Raw genomic sequence first — 6000 nt, forward strand, 5'->3', positions numbered from 1 at the left:
GGGAGAAGGAAAGGGGACAGAGGATTTGGGGTATTCAGCGAGGCCGATGGGAATCAGGAGGAAACTGGTATGCATGCGTTGAGATTCGGTCTGGCTAGGTGTCGTCAGCCCAAGCAGGTCTCACGATCGCTGTGTACGACCCGGGTCTTACAGAATTTTCTTCCGCCCACGCCCCCCGCGCCCCATGCCGTACCTGGCTCATGCTCCCGTCGCGCCCGTACATGGACGACGCGGCCACCAACGGCCTGGACGCGGTCATTCTCTGGCTCCATCGCCAACTGACCAACACACACACGGCGGCCACTAACTAACTAACCCATGCACGCACTAACAGCCGGCTAGCCAACTATTCTACTTGTCTTAAAAATGGTTGTATGTAGAACTTAGTTCTAGATACAACCATTTTTAGGACAAGTACTTCCAAACGAAGGGAGTACATGCACGGCCACCCTTGTAGCTAACCACCTAGCTAAACACACACGTGGGACTATGGCCGGACTATGGCCAGACACACTACACACGCGACCCCGCCATGGTGTTGAGCTCCAGAACATTGCAGACAGACTACAAACCAGTTGTTAGCTAAAGTATCTTTTTCTGTTTTGTTGAATGAGCTGTTCAACAATACTCCTATTCCAGTGGGCAGTGGGAACGCTACTTGCTGCAACTTCCCACTTCACTCCATCAGAAATCTAACAAGTCAAGGTATAGCAGGGCCACTGACAGCCATCCTTCCGCAGTTCAACTGTGGGGAGACGGCAGTGTCACCCTTGGCACCATCCTCGATCATGCGAGAGGGAGGGGCACACACAACCGGCGATTGGCGGCGACGCGGCGGGGCACAGCGGCCACAGCATATGTGCGATGCGCAGCAGCCAAATTGCCAGATATATGGACGAATGCACATCAGGGTCTTGGGTTGATCTAGGTGTTAGGAAAGCAACTTATCATGCAAAAAACTGCCAGTCCGGACCTCTTCATATATAGACCAAAAGACTGAAACTCATTTTGGAACATGATTTCAACCAATAAGTGAGGATTAACCCTGGATGAGTAGAGATGGTACCAAGCCTAATATCAGCAGTAAGGAGTAATAGATTTCAAAAAAGAAAAAAGCAGTAACGAAAAAAAAATCTCAGCATCTCTGAAACAGGCTAAACATGTGAAGGAAGCATCTTCAGCTCGCGACGACAAACGTCGATAACCTGATCGACAACAGAATGCTGCTCGTCAAATCCTTGCCGAATCGATGTGAAGCAAGTATGTGCATCAATCTGTACAGGTGGCTGCCAAACACCACTGAAAAAACAGGCGTCTATTCTTCTTCTGCAGTGTGTGTGCTTCTAGTTATAACTGAAAAACAGAATACATATGACAGTGAAAAATGGTAGACAACATTGTATATAACAAAAGAAGAATGCACCAGCCGGGAATCGAACCCGGGTCTGTACCGTGGCAGGGTACTATTCTACCACTAGACCACTGGTGCCTTTGATGAGGGAGCCCTACTAAACCTTATCAGTGCCACTACGTTCAAACAGTTAATTGCGCACAACTATCACAATTAGGGCTGGTTAACGGATTGAGTACCAAATCTGGTTCTGGTTGTCACACATTGCTCTGATTCTCGTTTGACCACATTTGATGAGGAAAACTAAGCGGTGGGGGCCCACTGGTAAGGGCTGATGTAGAAAAAATAATCCACTTAGTCATCTCTCTCTCTTTCTCCTCATTGCCACCCTACTCCTCCTTCTTCCTTTCCCCCCTCGTGCTTGCCATCCTCCCACGTTCTCTCCATCCACTCAAATGTCAGGCGTCTGCCTGGCACATCACGACATCACCCAAATGGTCACGAAACACTAGCGGCGTGTGCCAAGGCGGTCGTCTCTGATGATCCCTTGGCACCTTCAGCTATGGACATTCACATCTCAAATTGGAGCTACGTATCATTGCGTGGGTCTCACTAAACTTGAGAGGGAGAGTAATTGGATGGAGAGGCTTTGAATAGTTCAACAATGCCAAAGAACTAATAGTGGTTGTTGGTACCGAAGGAGAGGAAGGAAGGCATTGTGTCTCGATTCGTTGGGCTGGCCGGATCAGGAGAGGAAGGAGGGGAGGGGGCAGTCTTGGTGGTCAATGGTTCTCTTGGAGGCTTAAATAGCCACACCCGACGTGATCGGTGGCCACGCAATGGATGTGGGGCTTCCTGTGCAACTCGATGGACCACACGGAGAGGTGGGGCATCCTCATCGTCGGCGTGCAGTTGAAGAGGAGCACAGCGCGAGGTCAGCCAACATCGCACGAAGGCTCGGTGGACTTGAGGATCATCTCCTACACCGTTGCTATCAACCATCATACCAACATGGGGCGTGACAACAACCCGATGATGGCAGTAACAAGGATCCCGATTGCGTGGGTGTCTGGCAAGCCATCGAAGTGGAAGCGGGCATGCACGTTGCGTCAAGCCCTTGGACGCTACTCAACACAAACGCCAACAACTTCTATGGCCTGGTATAGCCGGTCACTGGCATCCTCGCACCTGTCAGCCCATATGCCCAAGCATTGTGCAGGGGGACCATGCTACAGAACAAAATTTTAAGCTACACGATCACACCTAGGAAAACTATGAAGAGGTGGCTAACGATCAACCTCACCAACTACCAAAGTAGCGGAAGCAATGTAGAAGTTGGTGAAGTGCGACGATTCCGTAGCTAGCTTATACCTTCCAACCATGAGAATTTCTCTGAGAAGATCCGCCAATCTAGAGTCAAAGTAGACCCGCTGAACTAGAGTCGAAGTAGATGACCCTCCGAGGTATCCACGCGTTCCGAAGTAGTAATCCAACAACACCTTGGTACATGAAGAAGAGCTCATAAAAAATTAGAGAGAAATTAGCCTATTGACGCTCTAGACTAATTAGAAGTCTAATTCTAGTTAGACCGGAGGAGTGATTAGAGCGAGTAGGTATGTTGGAGGGCTCCTCCAAAGGATTGGTTTTTCTGTAAGGGGAGCCCTCCCCACATATTTATAGGTGGAACAACGGCCAAAGGGGTGGCCGAGTTAGTGAGGGAGATGAGTCCCTTCATTGGTTCGGCTGAAACATGTGGAGGACTCCTCCTCCCCCATTTGCTTTTGCCCCTTCTCTATACAGGGGGCACCCCTATGGGGCCCCTTTTGGCCCAAGTGGTAGCAATCCCCTCAGGCTCGGCCAAGGGGGTTTCACCCTATAACCTTCCGGAACCTTCATAAGTAGACTGGACTTTTCTACACACTTATTATACGCTTTCGGGACTCCTGAGACACTTTCGGATCCATCTGAAACACTTTTAGAACTCATTTTCTCATACTCTATGGTCTCCTAGTTGTCATATAAATTATTAATCATTAAGCATGTGACACTGCATATTCGAATATAAGTGGACATGACTCAGACACCTTCCGGTCAATATTTAATAGCGGAATCTTGACACCGATGACTCTATATTAGTCCCATTTTTAAGGCATGCCCATCATGCATGGTATCCAGTTTATACTCTTTTTATTATGAGCATTGCATAGTTTTTAGTTATTGTTAGTTTTAATTAGAAGAAGACATCCATATCATAGTCCACCTCCATCCTTTACTCGAACTCCCCAACAATACCCCGCCTCATCCTCCTAACAATCACCATTTTCCAACCCTACAAACCTCTTAGTGGAGCCAATGGACCTAGCAACTACACCACCACCCTTCAATGATGTGTTGATATACCCGATGTGTACAAATTCGGCATTGATACCCATTGGGTACGGGCACGGGCATGGATTTGTCCCGGATAGGAAGGGTAAGGGTAGAATTTTATACCCATAAGAAACATTGAAATGGGTATGGGATTATTGTACCCGCACCGTACGTAACATACTCCTTGCCATCCTATGTGCATTCGTTCTGTGCTAGCAGGCCCAGGTGGTGCTAGTTCTTTTACCACCCCTTTAGCAACCACTGCCATGCTACAGCTGACCCCAAGTGGTGTTCTCTAGGCCAACTCCAACGTGCGACCCCAAACAGACGTCCTTTTTGTCCGGATTTCGTCTGTTTGGGGGTGGGGATGCGGCCGTGTCTGCCCGAATTTGGGTTTGCGTCCGCCGGGCGCCCAACGCGTGGTCGCATCTTCGGCTGCATCATGTCCCCATGCATGCAAAAGTGAGAAACCAAGGATTTAAGCCGCGGCCACGGTTCACACTAGTTCATGCCGGTCGGCAGCACAGTCGGCGGCCTACAATTTGATGCCGGCAACAAAGCCAGCCTTCAAAAAGGACATGTTTCACGCCGGCAAGAAAGCCAGCGGCCGGCACACGAGCCAACCTTCAAAAGGGACATGTTTTGTCGCTGGCAACAAAGCCAGCGGCCGACACAGGAGTCGGACTTCAAAAAGGACCGCCATCACGACCGAGGTCTCACCTAGATCAGGTTGTCACGGGCGAACATCTCCTTCTGCCGGTTTGTGAACCAGGCCTTCCTCTCAGGTGACATGTTGCTCTTGTCGACGATCATCAATGCTAGTGCCACCTCCTTGGGTTTTTTGTCGGCATTAGTGGCCTCGATCTCTAGCTTCTTGAGTTGAGCGGCCTCCTCGATGTCAAGCTTCCTCTTCTTCATGGCCTCCTCCATGTCAAGCTTCTTCGTTTGAAGATCTAGGTGTATCTTCATTTGCTCCTCCGTTCCTTTTCTCTTCCACTCCTCCCGCATTTCCTTTTGGCTCATCATATGCTCCGTAGTTCCTTGCAAAGGCTATAGAAGACGCATCACGCTTCTCGCCAGACTTCGAGCTTGTCTTGCCCCTCAGCCTCTTGAGCACGTGTCCCACGTCAGCCATGGCCGCCGCCTTCTCTCCTCTTTTCTTCCTATGAGCATTGTATTGGTCCTTGAACTTGGGGTAATATTTGATTAGCACCCAACAATGCATGAGAGTGAATGTCTTGTCTTTGTGCCGGGCCTTGAAGGCTTCCAAAGATTGGAATGCCTACACAATCAAACATGCAGCCAACATGAAAGGACATAGAATGCAGGAAATATAAATGGCATGCCAACATGAATGGACGCATGATGGAAAAGAGAGAGGTTCATACCAAGTCACCAAGGCCTAGGCCGCTCACGGAACGTGCTTTGATGCTCTCAAGCGCAGCACAATATTCGTTGCATTCTTGTTGGATGAATCCCCACCTCTGCATTGAATTGACACCGCGGGTGCTTGTGAATTGGCAGGGGGCAAACTTTCTTCACTCATGAAAGTTCTTGTGAACTCTTGTCCAAAAGATATGGCTCCTTTTTGCTCCGCACTTTTGATTGGATCTTAGCCGATTTCCTTCCAACTCTCCCAAATCAAAATGTCCTCAGCTTGGCTATATGATCCCGTGTGAATACTCTTCCTCCTCTTTTATCCTTCGGCCTTTTGGGTGAGCTCGTCGATGAAACACAATGGCTCCGCGGAAATGTTGACCTCTTCTTCTTCATCTTCACAATACAAGTCATCATCTTCATGCCACGAGTTCCCATGGTCGTCCTCAACATCATCATCATGGTCGCCGAAGTGAGAGTCATCATAGGTACCACGACCGTCCTGGCTGTAACACCCGGATAATCATGCTACAGTAATCCCACGCTAATCATGCCATGTCACCTCGGTTACTGTTGCTAATCTATCGTTAGGTCAAAACCGGACCAAAATTCAAATTCAAAGTTTGGTAAATAATAACAGTTTTCAAAAATTAAAACAAAAATGTTCGGTGATTGCCGAATAATGCATAGGTAATTATGGTAGAGAAACCACACTTTCATAAAAGTGTAAAATACTCTAGAATGTTTTAAACAGTAGCAAAACCAATTAGTTGAGAGCCTATTACGTTAAATAAAATATTAAACTCTTTTATTTAGTTGCCCAAACTTATGTGGTAAGTAGCCTATTTATTAACACTAAAGTAGGGACTACTTTTATAGTTTATAAAACTAAAGTAAAGAGG

At 48.0% G+C, this 6000-nt stretch overlaps 1 non-coding gene across 1 annotated transcript; it reads right to left on the bottom strand.

Annotated features, from left to right (window-relative positions):
* Positions 1-1418: 1418 nt before the first annotated feature.
* On the bottom strand, positions 1419-1489 carry TRNAG-GCC. Its single transcript has one exon. It is a non-coding gene; the product is annotated as a tRNA-Gly (tRNA).
* Positions 1490-6000: the final 4511 nt, after the last annotated feature.

This window comes from Triticum urartu, chromosome 6 (assembly GCF_003073215.2).
Source record: "Triticum urartu cultivar G1812 chromosome 6, Tu2.1, whole genome shotgun sequence".
Lineage (NCBI taxonomy): Eukaryota > Viridiplantae > Streptophyta > Magnoliopsida > Poales > Poaceae > Triticum > Triticum urartu.